The sequence below is a fragment of the Pteropus vampyrus genome, unplaced genomic scaffold (genome assembly GCF_000151845.1).
Source record: "Pteropus vampyrus isolate Shadow unplaced genomic scaffold, Pvam_2.0 Scaffold347, whole genome shotgun sequence".
In the NCBI taxonomy this organism is placed as follows: Eukaryota; Metazoa; Chordata; class Mammalia; order Chiroptera; family Pteropodidae; genus Pteropus; species Pteropus vampyrus.
Window position 1 is genome coordinate 420298 of NW_011889128.1, and position 19063 is coordinate 439360.

Here is a 19063-nt window from a genome sequence, read left to right on the forward strand (position 1 = left end):
GCAGAATGGATCAAAAAACAAAATCCAACCATTTGCTGCCTCCAGGAGACACATCTCAGCTCCAAAGACAAATATAGACTCAAAGTGAATGGGTGGAAAATGATATTTCAAGCAAATGGCATTCAGAGAAAAGTGGGAGTAGCAGTATTAATATCAGATAAAATAGATTTCAAAAATAGAAGGTAAAGATATTGAGGGACACTTCATAATGATAAAGGGAATCATGCACCAAGAAGACAACTCTTATTAATATCAATGCTCCCAATCAGAGAGCCCCGAAATATGTAAAGCAATTATTAACAGAACTAAAGGGAGAAACATACCAAAACACTATTGTAGTAGGGCACCTAAATACCCCACTGTCAAATATTGACAGATCATGCAAGCAGAATATCAATAAGAAATAACACCCTTAAATGACACATGAGACCAACTGGACATAATTGACATTTACTATGCCTACCATCCCAAAACAGCTGCTTATATATTCTTCTCTAGTGCACATATTGGGACACAGAGAGAGCTTCAACAAATATAATGCCTTGAAAGTAGAGATCAAATGCAGAAAGAACCACAAATGGAGTTAACTGGGTCAGAGAGGAAATAAAAAGAGAAATCAAGAGATAAATAGAAATGAATGATAATGATAGTATAACATATCAAAACTTTTGGGACACAGGAAAAGCAGTCATAAGAGAAAAATTCATATCACTACAGGCCTATCTCCAAAAACTAGAATGAGTTCAAATATACAACCTAATGCTTCATCTTTAAAAACTAGGAAATGAAGAATAAATGAAGCCTAAAGTCAACAGAAGGAAAGAAATAAAACTAGAGCAGAAATAAATGAAATTGAAAAAAAGAAAGAAAAAAAATTCAACAAAGAGCTGATTCTTTGAGAAAGTTAATAAAATTAATAAACCCCTGACTAGATTCATTCAAGAAAAAAGAGAAAAGACACAAATAAACAATTTCAGGAAAGAAAGGGGAAATTATGAAAGACACTGCAGAAATACAAAGGATCATACAAGAATGCTATGAAAAAGTATATAACACCAAATTGAATAACCTAGGAAAAATGGACCAGTACTTAGAAAAATACAACCTTCCTAGACGGAATCAAGAAGAACTGGAAAATCTAAATAGACCAATCAGCAGTATGGAAATTGAAACAATCATCAAAACCCTACCAAAAAGTAAAAGTCCAGGACCAGATGGCTTCATCAGTGAATTTTACCAAACATTCAAAGAACAATACCTATTCTCCTCAAACTCTTCCAAAAAATTGAAGAGGAGGCAATAATTCCCAATTAATTTAATGAGGCCAATATTACTCTGATACCAAAACCTAGTAAAGATAACACAAAAAAGAACAATATCTCTCATGAACACAGATGCAAAAATCCTAAATAAGATACGTGTGAACCAAATAGAGCAAAATATTAAATAGAATACACACCGTGATCAAGTGGGCTTCATCCCAGAAATGATTCCACATACATAAATTGATTACTGTGATATACCACATAAACAAGTTAAAAAATAAGAATCATGATCATATCAATAGATGCAGAAAAAGCCTTCGACAAGATACAGCATCCATTTATGATCAAAACACAACAAAATCGGTATAGAAGGAAAGTACCTTAAAATAATAAAGGCCATATATGACAAGTCCTCAGCCAACATTATACTTAATAGTGAAAAACTAAAAACATTCCCTCTAAGATCAGAAACAAGGCAAGGCTGTCCACTATCGCCACTGTTATTCAATATAACATTGGAGGTCCTAGCGAATGCAATCAAACAAGAGAACGATATAAAAGGCATACGAATAGAATAGAAAGAAGTCAAAATGTCACCATTTGCAGATGACATGATTCTCTATATAGAAAACCCTAAAGACTCCACAAGAACAGTACTAGAAACAGTAAGCAAACACAGTAAAGTCTCTGGATATAAAATCTACATTTAAAAATCTATAGCTTTCTTATACTCCAATAATGAAGAGCCAGAAGAAGTGAAAAAAATAATTTCTTTTACAATTGCAACAAAAAGAATAAGATACCTAGAAATAAATTTAATGAAAGAAGTCAAGGAACTTTATAATGAAAATTATAAGTCTCTACTAAAAGAAATCAAAGAAGATATAAAGAAATGGAAAGACATTCTGTGTTCTTGGATTAGAAGAATCAACATAGTTAAAATGTCCTTATTACCTAAAGCATTATATAGATCTATTGCAATCCCCACCAAAATCTCATCAGCATTTTTTAAAGAAATACAACAAAAATCATCAGATTTCTATGGAAGCACAAAAGAACCCGAACTGCCAAAGCCACTCAGAAAAAAGAACGAGGCTGAAGGCATCACTCTGCCTGACTTCAAATTATACCACAATGTGACAGTAATCAAAACAGCATGGTATTGGCAGCAAAACAGACACATGGGCCAGTGGAACAGAATCTAGAGTCCAGAAGTAAACCGATATTTATATGGGCAAATAATTTAAAACAACAAAGCCAAAAACACAGTTGAGAAAAAAAGCCTCTTCAATAAATGGTGCTGGGAAAACTGGAAAGTCACCTACAAAAGAATGAAACTCACCACACACAAAATTAACTCAAAATTGATTAAGATTTGGAACAATAAAATGCATAGAAGAAAACATAGGAACTAAACTGCAGGACCTTGGACTTAAAGAGGATTTTATGAATTCAAACTCAAAAGTAAGAGAAGTAAAAGCTAAAATAAATGAAAGAAACTACATCAAATTCAAAAGCTTCTGCTCAGCAAAAGAAATCGTCAACAAGGTAAAGAGACAATCATTTGAAAGGGAAAATAAATTTGCAAGCAACGCCTCCATTAAAGGCCTAATATCCAAAACATACAAAGAATTTATACAACTCAATAACAACAAATAAACAAACTATCCAATTAAAAAATGGGCAGAGAACCTGAACAGACATTCTCCCTAGAGGACATACGAATGATCAACAAGTATATGAAAAGATGCTCAACATTGCTAGCTATTAGAGAAATGCAATCGAAACCACAATGAGATACCATCTCACACCTGTTAAAATAGCTATAATCAACAGGATAAGTAATAACAAATGTTGGAGAGGATGTGAAATAAAAGGGACCTTCATACACTGCTGGCGGGACTGCAAATTGGTACAGCCACTATGAAAAACTGTATGGAGGTTCCTCAAAAAACTAAGAATGGATCTACCATCTGATCCAGCAATCCCTCTACTGGGTATTTACCCCCAAAGACTTGAAAACCCATATCTAAAAAGATATTTGCACACCAATGTTCATAGGAGCATTATTCACAGTAGCCAGGGCATGGAAGCAACCGAAGTGTGCTATGATAGATGATTCGATAAAGAAGCTGTGGTATATACACAATGGAATATTATTCAGCCATAAGAATAGATGATATACTGCCATTTGTGACAACAAGGATGGGCCTCAAGATAATCACGCTAAGCAAAATAAACCAGACAGAAAAAGTTGAAAATCACATGATATCACTTATATATGGAATATAAACCTAAAAGGATCAAATGAACAGGACAACAAAAAGATTTATGGACATAGACTATAGACTAGTGTTTACCAGAGGACTATAGAGAAGTGGTTACTAAAGTGGTGGGGAGGAGACGGAGGTAGATGGGGTAAATATAGAGGGATGGGGGCGGTTTAAGTGGGTATAGGGGATCAAATATCTGGTAGCTGAAGGAAACTGAACTTTGGGTGGTAAACATACAATAGAATATACAAATGTCAAATGATAATATACACTTCAAATAATATAATTGTATTAACCAATGTTAGGTTTAGGGTTAGGGTTAGAGTAAGTGTTAGGTATAGGGTTAGTGTTAGGATTAGGGTTAGGTTCAGGATTAGGGTTAGGAATAAGGTTAAGGTTAGGGTTAGGGTTTGGGTTTGAGTTCGGGATCGGGTTCAGGTTATGGTTAGGGTTAGGGTTATGCTTAAGTTTAGGGTTACGGTTAGGGTTAGGGATAGGGTTAGGTTTATGATTAGGGTTAGGGTTAGGGTTCAAGTTCGAGTTCGGATTCAGGTTCAGATTCTAGTTAGGGTTAGGGTTAAGATTTGGGTTGGGGTTAGATTTAGGGTTAGCATTAGGTTTCAGTTTTGGATTTGGGTTCGGGTTCAGGTTATTGTTCAGGTTCAGGTTTGGGATTGGGTTCTAGTTCTGGTTCAGGTTCGGGTTTGGGTTAGGGTTAGGTTGATTGTTATGTTATGCTTATGGTTAGCGTTATAGTTAGGGTTAAGTTTAGTGTTATGTTTTAGGATAAGAGTTAGGGTTAGGGTTATGGTTAAGTGTCAGGGTTTAGGGTTAGGGTTAGGGTTAGGGTTATGGTTAGGGTAAGAGTTTAGAGTTTGGGTTTAGAGTTAGAATTATGGTTAAGATTAAGGTTAGAGTTAGGGTTCAGGTTCAGGCTTGGGTTCCAGTTCGTGTTTGTTTTAGGGATAGGGTTTCACTTAGGGTTTTGGTTAAAAAAAATACTCTTAGAAAAATCAAGCTGGTAGAAAGATAATAGTAATTAGTAAGGTCAAAAACTAAGTGAAGGCAGAAATACAAAAAAAAATTGGAATGATAGCTTTTACTTTTGAGGTTTTTGCTGATCTCAGTTAGGTTTTGGGTTAGGATTAGGGTTAGAGTTAGAGTTTAGGTTTTGAATTAGGGTTAGGGTTAGGATTAGGGTTAGGGTTAGAGTTAGGGTTAGGGTTTAGGGTTAGCGTTAGGTTTAAGGATAGAGTTAGGGTTAGGGTTAGAATTAAGGTTAGTATTAAGATTAGGGTTAGGGTTAGATTTAAAGTTAGGGTTACTGAAGGTAAGGGTTAGGGTTAGTGTAAGGTTAGGGTTTAGGATTAGTGTTATGGTTAGTGTTAGAATTTAGGGTTACTTTTGGTTAGGGTTAGGGTTATGGGTAAGGTTAGTGTTTAAGGTTAGGGTTCATGTTAGTGTTAGGTTTAGGATTCAGTTTTAGGGTTAGGGTTAGGATTCACGTTTGGCTTCCGTTTCAGGTTCAGGTTCAGGTTATGGTTAGTGTTAGGGTTAGGGTTAGAAAAAAATGTCTTCCTAGAAATATCAAGGAGATAGAAAATCAATAATAATTACGTCAAAAACTAAGTGAAGGCAGAAATACAAAAATTTTTAGTGATGATGGGTATTACTCAGAGGATTTTTACTGATCTTGATTTTGTTTAAGATTAGGGTTAAGGTTAGGGTTAAGGTTTAGAGTTAGAGTTATGGTTAGAGTTAGTGTTAGTGTTAGAGTCAGGATTAGTGTTAGGTATACAGTTAGTGTTAGGGTTAGGGTTACAGTTATGTTTAGGGTTAGAATAAAAACATTTTCCTAGAAATATCAAGGAGGTACAAAGACAATCATAATTAGCCAGGTCAAAACTTAAGTGAAGGCAGAAATACAAAAATTTTAGTAATGATGGCTTTTACTTAGAATGTTTTTGTAGATCTTGGTTACTTTTAGGGTTAGGGTAGGGTTAGGGTTAGGGTTAGGGTTAGGGTTAGGGTTAGGGTTAGGGTTAGGGTTAGTGATAGGAAAAAAAGAACTTTTCCTAGAAATGTTAAAGTAGTAGAAAGACAGTAATAATTAGCTAGGACATAAACTAAGTGAAAGCACAAATACAAAATTTTAGTGATGATGGCTATTAATTAGAGGGTTTTAGCTGATCTCTTTAGGTTTTGAATTAGGGTTAGAGTTAGTTTTAAGGTTAGGTTTAGGGTAAGGATTAGGGTTAGGGTTGTTAGGGTTAGGGACAGGTTTAGAGATAGCGTTAGAGTTGGGGGTAAGTGTAGGGCTAGGGTTAGTGTTAATGTAAGAGTTTGAGTTAGGAATAGAAAAAAAATAGAAATATCAAGGAGGTAGAAAGACAATAATAATTAGCCAGTTCAAAAACTAAGTGAGGGAAGAAATACAAAAATTTTAGTGATGATTTCTTTTACTTACAGGATTTTTGCTGATCTCGGTTAGTTATAGCATTAGGGTTAGATTTAGGGTTATGGTTTTGGTTAGGGTTTGGATTTAGAGTGAAGGTTAGTTTTAGGGTTTGGGATATGGTTAGGGTTAGGGTTAGGGTTACATTTAAGGTTAGGCTTAGGGTAAGGGTTTGGGTTAGAGTTAAGGTTAGGGTTATGTTTAGAGTTAGGGTCTAGAGTCAGGGTTAGGGTTAGGGTTAGTGTTATGGTTTAGAATAAGGGTTAGGGTTATGGTTAGTGTCAAGGTTTAGGTTTAGGGTTAGTGTTAGGGTTATGGTTAAGGTTAGGGTTTAAAGTGTAGTTTTAGAGTTAGGGTTATGATTAAGATTAAAGTTAGGGTTTGGGCTTAGTTTCAGGTTTGGTTTTGGATTATGGTAAGGGTTAGTGTTAGGGTTAGAAAAAAACTTTCTAGAAATATCAAGGAGGTAGAAAATCAGTTCTCTAGGTTAAATACTAAATGAAGGCAGAAATACAAAAGTTTTAGTGACGATGGCTTTTACTTATTAGGGGTGTGTTCATCTCAATTAGGTTTAGGATTAGGATTAGTATTAAGGTTAGGGTTTAGGGTTAGGGTAGGTGTACGTTTAGGATTAGGGTTAGGTTTAGGATTTAGAGTTAGAGTTAAGATTATGGTTAGGGTTCAGGTTAGGGTTAGGGTTACGATTTAGGGTCAGTGTTTAGGGTTAGGGTTAGGGTTATGTTTAGGTTTAGGGTTAGGTTTTAGGATTATAATTAGTGTTGGGTTCGAGTTAGGGTTAGGGTTAGGGTTAGGATTTGAAAAATAAAACTCCCTAAAATATCAAGTAGTTAGAAGGACAATATTAGTTTGCTAGATCAAAAACTAAGTGAAGGCAGAAATACAAAAATCTTAGTGATGGTGGCTTTTACTTGGAGTGTTTTTGCAGATCTATGTGAACTTAAAATTTGATCTATGAGTCTCTAATGGTCAGAGAACAGAAGGCAAGAACCAGGGCTTACTCATGAAAATAAGTCTAAAAATATTTTCCACACCAGAATACTAAATTCTCACTATGAGGGTAATAAAAAACTCATTTCTCCTTTCCAGCCATTACAGCCACAACCACCTCCAAACTGCAAAGAAAATTACCTGAGTTAACTCTTGATTTTGAGCATAGTGGAGAAAAAAAAACCTCCTTGAGAATTCATAACCAAACACAAACTCTCATATCTAGAGTTTATTTTTTATTGCTATACCACCAATTTGCTCAACTCCGGAAGAAATCATAATATTCTGAATTTGTATATTTAATGGTCCTGAATTCTACCTAAAAGGAAAGAAACAATATGATTGAGAATCTAAAAAATGTGATCTTTGACTGATAGTGGCTTAACATCCTCACAGAAGCAAGCATTTTTCAAAGATGATTCCTCCTAACTATGACTCAAATAATTCTGACTGATAAGTTCCAAGAAAGATGAAAAGTAAAAATAAAATAATTCTCATAATGAACAAGAAACAACCTATCATAAAAAAGAGTTTGTCACAACAACAACAAAAAAAGGCAGTTATTCCCACAAAGGCTTTAGATATTTGAATTAGCAGAAAAGAAGATAAAGCAAATATGTTCAATATATTTTCATAAATAGCAAAGGTCTTAAAATATAAATAAAGAATGAGAGACATAAATAAAAACTATCTTCTAGAAATAAAAATAATATATACTTGAAATTAAAAACTCAGAGACGAAGTTGTTAACAGATTCGACAGAACCGATAAGAGAATTAGTGAACTATAAAACAGGGCAAAGAAATGATCCTGAATGCTTCACAGTTACAAAGATTTTAAAAATCTAAAAGGTTTGACAGAATTTAAAGTGAGAAAGTTTAGCAAACACCTAATCAGAGTTTCAAAAAGAAGAGAGAATGGAACAAAATTTTTGATAAACTTATAAAAGACAGCTATCCACAGATTCAAGACCAAGAAACTACAAACAGGGTAAATAACAAGTAATCCATACCTAGAGCCCAAACATCATGTAAAAACTGCAGAAGAAATTTGCCCCATCCCAAAAGTAGAATATTAGAAGTAATAGACTGGAAACTAGAAGTAGTTGACTTCCTAACAGCAACATTAAATGATAAATGCTAGGGAAATAATATTTTCAAACTAAAGAGAGAAAATAACTGTGCATTTAAAATTCTAGTCCTGATGAAAAAGTCTTTCAGAAACAAGAATAAAATTAAGACTTTGTCAGTCGCTGAAATAGTTTGACGTAAAAAGATACCCATGGAATGTTTTAAATAGTGTACTTCAGGTGAAAGGGATTCTAAATGGAAGGTCTAAGATTCAGGAGGAAATGGAAAAGCAAAGAAAGTATGAAATACGCGAATAACTGTATAGCACGAACTCTTCAGCACAATAACTATATTGTTATGTGTGGTTAAAAAATAAAATAAACCTCAACAACATGTAAATTGTAATGGAAGTGACAGTAGTTAAATGTCCTCAGACTAAAGAATAATGTTCAAGATGAGGAGACATTGATTGTTTTAGGTATGTGTTGTGTTCAAATTTCTATGGTTATTTGGCTGAAACATGGCATAGTGAGAGACATCCCTAGATCTCTCCCCTTGAAACAACAGTAAGGTGAACATCTAAAACATAAAAAAAAAAAAAACACTGCACACAAGCACGTCTGAGCACGCGATCTGAGCATAAGAGCTACCACAGGTTAGAACTCTGGGTGCTGGGCAGTGGACTCGGAGTAATAAAGAAGCTGCCTCTCACAGCTGACGGAGCTCCCTATTGCGGAGGGGGGGCGGGGTGAAAGCATGATGACTTTCCTGAACAACCCTGCCTGGAAGTGCTAGGGATTATATGCAGCTGACTGGAGGGCCCAGTCATCAGGGCAGAAAGTGGAGAAGCGGGGTGGGACCGCAGAGAAACAACAGCTGATATTTACTGGCCCCAGCTGCAAAACAAAGGTTGAGCCACAGCTCCCAACCCCCGACCCAGAGGGCTCCTCTCACCATACCCTCCAGACCAATCACCTCAGAACCCCAGGGGAATCTGAGCAAATGCTACCAAAATTGCTAGGATTCCAAGAGATTTAGACACCACCTACTGGAAACAAAAAGAAGAGCACCTTCATTGCAGCAGGCTAAAGAGAGACTTTTATTTAATAAATCTTCTTTCTGGAAAAACAACAGAATACAGTTCCATTAATGCCCAGGCAGAGAAACAGTCCATTAAACACCATGAACAACCAAGGTGACAAGGCATCTCAGAAAGAAAAAGAAAAATCTCCAGAAAATAAGCTTACAGACATAGAAAAATTCGACTTAAATGACGGAGACTTCGGGATGGTACTTCTAAAAAATTCTCAGTGAGATACAAAACAAATCATATCAACAATTTCAGAAATAAAAAAAAAATCTAGATGAGCAGAGTAAGGAGATTGAACCCCTCAAGAAGAACAGAATAGATATTCTGGAGACAAAGAACACACTGCAAGAGTTGAAAAAATGAAATAGCAAGCTTGGGAAATAGAGTCAAAACCAAATGGAGGAAAGGATCAGGGATATCGAAGACAGAAATCTAGAAATAAATCATAAGGAAGAAGAGAGAAACCAGAGAATGAAAAATAATGAAAGAGAAATTCAAGAACTAGCTGATACTATCAGGAGAGGAAACATAAGAATAATGGGCATTACCAAAGTCGAGGAAAAGGAGCAAGCATTTTCAGAAAAATAGCGGATGAGAATTTTCCAAATCTAAGGAATAAGCTGGAGATTGGAATTCAAGAAGTCAACAGAACACCCAACTATCTCAACCAAAAAAGGCCTTCACCAAGACACAATGTATTAAAGTTATCAAAAATCAATGACAAAGATAGAATTCTCAGAGCAGCCAGGGAGAAGAAAACGGTAACATATAAAGGAAAATCCATTAGATTATTCACGGACTTCTCAACACAGACCTTAAAAGCCAGAAAAGAATGGAACCAAGTATTTAAACTATTAAGTAAAAGGAACTACCAGCCTAGTATACTGTATCCAGCTAAGCTCTTCTTTAGATATGAAGGAGAAATCAAGACTTTTTCAGACATATAAAAATTGATGCTTGTAGTGATGCCTGCACTACAGGAAATACTGAAAGGGGTCAGCTCACCTAAAATAAAATAACGACAACAACAAAAATGCATAATTAGGAGTAAACTGACACTCAGGCAAATAGAAGCAGAGGAATGCAACCATTATTAACAGGACAATATAGCTTAAATAATAATAAGTGAATGTTATAACAAGAGAGTAATAAACCTTCAGCATACATAGGGACAAAGTGAGACAACAATGACTGAAAAAAGGAGGATTCAAAGATCGAAATTAGCAAAGGAGAACTGAGATAAGGAACATGCATAAGAAAATAGATGACTGTCTATATATAACTATCCTTTACATATTTGTAATGGTAACTACACACCAAATATTCAGAACTGAAATATATAACATGAAACAAGAACCAGAAGCAAAACTCACTAAAGTCAACCAAAATAAAGAAAACAGAAACATAAAGACAAGGAAGCAATGGAGCTACCAGAAAGCAAAACATACAAAGGCTATAGGAAGACCTCTTTTTTCAATAATCACCCTAAATGTAAATGGACTAAACTAACTCACAAATAAAAAGGCACAGAGTTGCAGAATGGATCAAAAACAAACCAAACCATATGCTGCCTCCAGGAGACATATCTCAGCTCCAAAGGCAAATATAGACTCAAAGTGAATGGGTGGAAAATGATATTTCAAGCAAATGGCATTCAGAGAAAAGCAGGAGTAGTGGTACTAATATCAAATGAAATAGACTTCAAAAGAAAAAAGAGACACTCAATATCTTTGATAAAGGGAATAAAGCACCAAGAAGACATAATATTATGCTCGCAATCAGGGAGCTCTGAAATATGTAAAGCAATTACTAATAGAACTAAAGAGAGAAACAGACCAAAACACTATCATAGTAAGGAACCCAGTAACCCCACTGTTGGATATGGACAGATCTTTCAAACAGGAAATCAATAAGGAAATAACATCCTTAAATGATACATTAGACCAATTGGACGTAATTGACAGTTACAGAGCCTTTCATCCCAAAACAGTTTCTTATACATTCTTCTCTAGTGCACATGGAACATTCTCAAGAATCAACTACACACTGGGACACAGAGATAGCCTCAACAAATATAAGAGGGTTAAAATCATATCAACCATATTCTCTGATCTTAATGCCTTGAAACTAGAGATCAACTGCAGAAAGAAATCAGAAAGTTGCACAAATACAAGGAGATTAAACAACATGCTACTAAGAATAACTGGGTCAGGGAAGAAATAAAAAAAGAGATCAAGAGATACTTAGAAATTAATGATAATGATAGTACAACATATCAAAACTTTTGGGACATGGCAAAAGCAGTCATAAGAAGAAAGTTCATGTCATTACAGGCCTATCTCCAAAAACAAGAACAAGTTTAGATAAACAACCTAATGCTTCATCTTAAAAAACTAGAAAAGAAAGAACAAAGACTAAAGTCAGCAGAAAGAAAGAAATAATCAAAACCAGAGCAGAACTAAATGAAATTGAAAACAAACGAACAAACAAAAAAGGAGAAAAAATAAATGCAACAAAAAGCTGGTTCTTTGAGAAGACTGATGAAATTGACAAACCCCTGGCTAGATTAACTAACAAAAAAAAGAGAAAAGACACAAATAAACAAAATCAGGGATGAAAGAGGGGAAATTACAACCGAAATACAAAAAAACATACAATACTATGAAAAAGTATATAACACCAAATTTAATAACCTTGAAGAAATGGAACAATACTTAGAAAAATACAACCTTCCTAGACTGAATCAAGATCTGGAAAATCTAAATAGACCAATCAGCAGTATGGAAATTGAAACAATCATCAAAAACCCACCAAAATGTAAAAATCCAGGACCAGATGGCTTCACCAGTGAATTCTACCAAACATTTAAAGATTTAATACCTATTCTCCTTAAACTCTTCTAAAAAAAAAAATGAAGAGGAGGCGATACTTCCCAAAATACTTTATAAGACCAATATTATCTTGATACAAAAACCTGGTAAAAATAACACACACACACAAAAAAAACTATAGCCCAATATGTCTCATGAACACAGATGCAAAAATCCTGAATAAGATACTAACAAATCGAATACAGCAACATATTAAAAAGATTATACACCACGATGATGTGGGCTTCATCTCAGAGGCACAGGGATGGTTCAACTAATGCAAATCAATTAATGTGATATACCACATAAACAAATTAAAACATAAAAATCTTATGATCATATCAATAAATGCAGAAAAAGCCTTTGACAAGATACAGCATCCATTTATGATCAAAACACTTACAAAATTGGTATAGAAGAAAAGTACCTTAGCATAATAAAGGCCATATATCACAAACCCTCAGCCAACATTGTACTGAATGGTGAAAATCTGAAAACATTCCTTCTAAGATCAGAAACAAGGCAAGGCTGTCCGCTATTGCCACTGTTATTCAGTTTAACATTGGAAGTCCTAGTGAGTGCAATCAAACAAGAGAAAGATATAAAAGGCATCTAAATAGGAAACAAAAAAGTCAAACTGCCACTATTTGCAGATGACATGATTCTCTATATAGAAAACCCTAAAGACTTCACAAGAACACTACTAGAATAAGCAAATACAGTAACAGTAAGCAATTCAGTAAAGTCTCTGGGTCCAAAATCAATGTTCAAAAATCCATAGCTTTCCTATACTCTAATAATGAAGCATCAGAAAAAGGAGTGGGAAAAAAATAATTCATTTTGCAATTGCAACACAAAGAATAAAATACCTAGGAATAAATTTAACAAAACAAGTGAAGGATCTAAATAATGAAAACTACAAGACCCTATTAAAAGAAATCGAAAGAACTACAAAGAAATGGAAAGATATTTCATGTTCTTGAATTGGAAGATACAACATAGTTAAAATGACCATATTACTTAAAGCGTTATATAGATTTAATGCAATCCCCATCAAAATCCCATCAGCATTTTTTAAAGAAATGGAACAAAAAAATCATCATATTTGGATGGAAGCATAAAGACCCCTCAATTACCAAAGCCATTCTGAGAAAAAAGAACGATGCTGGAGGCATCACTCTGCCCGACTTCAAATTATACTACAAAGCTACAGTAATCAAAACAGCATGGTACTGGCAGGAAAACAGACACACGGACCAGTGGAACAGAATCAAGAGTCTAGAAGTAAACCCATATTTATATGGGCAAATAATTTTTGACAAAAAAGCCAAAAGCATACAGTGGAGAAAGGAAAGCCTCTTCAATAAATGGTGCTGGGGAAACTGGAAAGCCACCTACAAAAGAATGAAACTAAACTATTGTCTATCACTACACAACAAAAGTAACTCAAAATGCATTAAGGACCTGAATATAAGATCTGAAACAATAAAATGCATAGAGGAAAACATAGGAACTAAACTTCAGGACCTTCGACTTAAAGAGGATTTTATGAATTTGACCTCGAAAGCAAGGGAAGTTAAAGCTAAAATAAATTAATGGGACTGCATCAAGCTAAAAAGCTTCTGCTCAGCAAAAGAAACTGTCAACAAGGTAAAGAAACAACCACCTGAATGGGAAAACATATTTACAAGCAACACATTCAATAAGAGCCTAATATCCAAAATATACAAAGAACTCATACAACTCAATAACAACAACAACAAAAACAAATGATCCAATCCAAAAATGAGCAGTGGACCTGAACAAACACTTCTTCCCAAAGGACATACAAGCGGCCAACAAATATATGAAAAGATGCTCAACATCACTAGCTATTAGGGAAATGCAAATCAAAACCACAATGAGATACTATCACTCACCTGTTAGAATAGCTATAATCAACAGGACAAGAAATAACAAATGTTGGAGAGGATGCCAAGAAAAAGGAGCCATCATATACTGCTGGTGGGACTGGAGTTTGGTACAGCCACTATGGAAAACAATATGGAGATTCCTCAAAATTCTAAAAATTGATCTACCATATGATCCAGCAATCCCTCTACTGAGTATTTACCCCAAAGACTTGAAAACCCATATCCAAAAAGATATTGGCACACCGATGTTCATATTCATGGTGGCCAGGACATGGAAGCAACCGAAGTGTCCTACGATAGATGGTTGGCTAAAGAAGCTGTAGTACATATATACAATGGAATATTACTCAGACATCAGAAGAGATGATATACTGCCATTTGCAACAACATGGATGGACCTTTAGATAATCATGCTAAGTGAAATTAGCCAGAGAAAAAGTTGAAAATCACACGATATCACTTATATGTGGGATATAAACCTAAAAGGATCAAATGAACAGGACAAACAAACAGAGACTCAAGGACATGAGCTATAGACTAGTGCTTACCATAGAGTAGTAAATGGAGGAGGCGGGGGTAGGTAGAAGTTAAAGAGGGTCAAATATAGGAGAGTAGGTAGAGGGTAAAGTGGGTAAAGGGAATAAAATATATGGTACCTGAAGGAAACTGGACTTAGGGTGGTAAATAATCAATAGAATATACAGATGTCAAATTATTATGTACACCTGAAAATTATATAATTGTATTAACCAATGTTACCCAATTAACTTAATTTTTAAAAAAGAGAAGTTACAGGACTTTTTCAGACAAAAGTTTTTCTTATTTGCCTGAAATATCTTTGGAATTATGTCTTACAATGCAGTCCTCAGTTTAAAAAATTCTGAGATTTTTTAATTGATTGTCAATATTCCAGACAGATCTCTACCAGTTAATGCTAAATATAGTTCTTGAAACATAATATAGGAAAGTACACAAAATTATCACTGTTCTACAACATATAAAATCTGCTACGAAAATTCAGGCTTGACTCAAAAGATAATATTCCATATCATACTCTGGATTGTTACACACTTAATTATCTGAAAGACATGCAGGTATTAAATAAATGTCTAATGCTACTAGAACATGATCACACTTCGAAACATATCACCACCAGTGAATTTAGGAAAGAGAAAATGATTTGGCCATTCACTAAGTAAACTATTTTTCCTAATATATCATGTCCAATGGCTTAAAACCCATAAAAAATCCTCAAACTTTTTACTCGTAAGAAAATTTTCAGTTAGGTGAGCCACCTTTCATACACTTTTAAGAGACTGAACTTTCCTCATTCTCTCTATATATATAAGCTTGGAAAAAATAGTCCCATTTCTACTTTAAGCAATGAAATTTAAGGCATTCTTAATTAAATTACATTCAAATTAACAAGTATAGATTGAATTACTACTATATGAATGAAACGGTTTGAGATCTCCCTTCTGTGACAATAGACTGATTTATGTAGATATACCCCAAAATAAATATAAGTTTTTTCTAAAAATACACAATATATAAGAATATAAAAATAGCTAAAGGGAAAGAAAGCAAAGACTACAATGGAAACCAGAGAAAAAGTTATCATGATCCATGTGTATGGCATGCACTTGTAAAATTGCATAGCCAAATCAAATATTTGACTCTGAGGCTCCAGCAGATCAAAAGGAAAACATTATGAGCTACAACATAGGCTGTGACCACAAAAAATATATATCAGTTGTTAGGGGGAAAAAAAAACAATTTTCTTGACATTTGATTTCTCCAGTTGGGTTAAATAAATAAAAAACTGTGATAGATATACAAATTCCACAAAGATATTATCAAATCTAAGCTCCTAATTTTGACAAGAAGGGACATTTCTAGGTAAATGATGGGTCATGTTACTCTTAATGTTGTGATCAGGCCCAAGAAAGTAATTGAAAAAATATTTTACTTACCTGAAAATAAATCATTAATTCTAGTATTACATGGAAAGTCTGGATTAAACAGGTTGAAAGGCATGCCAATATGTACAACTAAATGAACATAAAATTTAAAATGAATATCAATTTGAGATGTTAAGTTTATGGGGTAACATGGCACCTGCTTAGATGAAATTTGAATTCTAATAGAGAAAATTGGCACACAGATATATGATAACAGTATAATGTGTTTAAGTGTCCAATTAGACACCTGCTAGTTCACTTATAGGATCAGAGCCCAGGAGGCAATGAACCCTGATGCGCCTCTGTATATTCACTTTGTTCAAGGTACAAACTATTCAAGGTCAGATGACATAACAATCATGAAGAAAACCATGGTTAGTAAGATCTCCTGAGATACTACTCTCTTGATACAATGAGAAATGTTTGTATAAAGCTGGATGTCCCATAGCTGGCAGAGGAGGATCAAAATTAATACTTAATGGGACCTTAATTCAGACTGATACTTGTTTATATCTTCATTATCTAGAGCAACTAGGAAGAAAATTGTCACAAAATATTGCACTAGTTTTAAGTGTCATAGACCACAAAATCTGTGACACATAAATGATGCTTTAAATTTCAAAATTAAGTAATCTAGACTTTGAATTTTAAAATGTAGCTCTCAAATATAATAGTATTTTTAGAGCACTTGGCATATTTTCCCCATGCCATTATTTTCCTAAGGTAAATAACATACAAACTATCATAAATGGTTAAAGACACTCAAGGGCTCCTAGTTCTAAAGCAATATTGGCATAATAGAAGACAACTGTGGCCCAGAGTAATAAAATATAGCTTCCTATAGAGAGTTAAGAGCAGATCTGGGCCTGAATCCAGGTGATTTGACTCCCAGCCCAGTATTCTTCCATCTGGGAGGCATAGAGCATAATCTCCAGGCCAAAGTGCATGGCTGTGAATCCTGGCTACACCAATGACTAGTTGTACACCTTGGGCAGGTTACTTGTTGTTTCTGTGACTCAGTGTTCTCATCTGTAAGTTGAGAATAATCATAGTAGTTACCTCATGAGGCTTTTGAGGGGAATAAGTGAGTTAATTTCCTGAGAAGTGTTTAGAGTAGCTAACACAGCATTATTGGAGCTTAGTGTGGGCCTCCCATAATATAACAAAGAGGCATATTGATATTTTGAATTAAATTTATGCAAAAAGCAGCCAGCACAAAAAAGACATTCTGATCCCCCTATGTCCCTCTGAAAGCAGAAAATAAATATCCCCATGTGAAAGGTACCTTCCCTGTTCCAGAAGGAATGAGAAACATCTGTAGCACCAGAGATAAAGAATTGGGGGCTGAGAAGCCGGTATAAACAAACCTTGTTATTTTTAGTAATTTACTACCCCAAGCCCAAATTCTACTTATTCCTTACTAATTAAGCACACAAACTTAAATTTCTTTGTCCTGTCAAATCCTCATCAATTAATTGTTTCATCCTCTAAAAAGTACAAAAGCTGCCTTCTTTGGTCATTTCCTTAATCTCATATATGAGACCTCCTTATGTACATATGTAATCAAATTTGATTTTCTTCTGTTAATTTCTTTCATGTCAATTTAATTCTTAGACCAGCAAGAAGAATCTAGAAAGGCAGAGGAAAAGTTTAACCTCCCAACAGTGCATACATTAGGTAAGAGTTTACTATGGGTACCATTTTTGACATGAGCCATGCGTGAGTCTGGCCTAGTAAAAGATGCTACACTGGGGAAACACATGAATGTGCTGCGATTATTTTCCTTCCATCTGTCTCATATTGTAAGGCTAGGGCTGAGGCTAGGAGCCCTCAGAAGCCCTATTCTCTGTCAAGAAGCAAATTTTATTGCTCTCTGAATTGTTAACCTTGCATATTTCCATATTTTACCACTAAGGAAATTTGTATCCTCTATTAGTGGCTGTGGCTTTGTTTCTCTCAATAGCAGCGTTCTCCTAAAACCTCTTTTCATGCTTATTTAGGAAATGCAATAAAGAATTGGGGATTTGTGAGTGAGAACTCTCCCTTTCTTGATGCTTTTTCAAAATATTATTTTCTTGTCCATAAATTTAAACATGTCTTCTTTAATAAATCAAAAATGCAATGTTCATAGTCTTTTTGACATCTATGAGATGTTGTCAACATTTTAATTCAATTTTTATGACACTGAGTTTTTCATATCTGCAACTTATAGAAGGAGAGATTAATAGTTACTGCATTAACTTCTGGAAAATTATCAGAGATTTAAAAAATTAATCTTGATTATATTTTGCCTCTCCTTATATTTGCATTAAATTAGGCTATTGGCTGCAGTTAAAATGACATGAAATAAACTGGAAAAGTTGGTTAATAAAGTGAAAGGTATTTCTAAAACCAGATCTGACTTGTTACCTTAATAGAGGGAATCAAAATTCACATAGGACATCTCAATTTGAATATCATTTAGTTGCCTTGATAATTATTTCCTAATTTTTTATAAAATCTTAGTATGTCCTGTTATTTTCTGCCAACATTCTACTTCTGCTAAGATTCCGATCCTCCCTTCCCATAGGAAGCAACAAATGGTATAGATATTATAAGAAAAGCCCTTGAACTAGGGTAAATCTAACTTTGAATTCTGTCTCCGCTGGCTGAGTGATACTTGGAAAGTTACCTGACTTTAATAATCTTCATTTTTACAACAATACAATTAGGAATAGTTGCACCTATCTTGTAATTAGATGTTTTATTTACTTGTTTGTTTGTTTTGTTTGCATATTTATTTAAATAAATTCTGTAGGCTAAAATAAGTAAATAATTTTTTACAGTTCTCAAAAGGTAATAAAGACAAATACATGGCAGCTATTGTTATTAGTAAGGAATATATATTGGTTAATATTTCTTGAAGGCCCAAGAGGAACAAAAAGATTAATGCTTAAAGGTTAAGTTTAGCCTTCTATATCTCACACAGAAAATTATGTGTCATATGACAAATATACACGACTTTTCAGTTTTGTTTCTGTTGACCAAATAGTTGTTTTCAAAAATTCTTTCTACATCTGGATATTGTTTCCCTGAGTATAAAAAAATATGTTGTAATCATTTATAGTATCTTTGTCACAGTGGTCTATTATTCTGATGTAACCAAATCTATCAGTCAT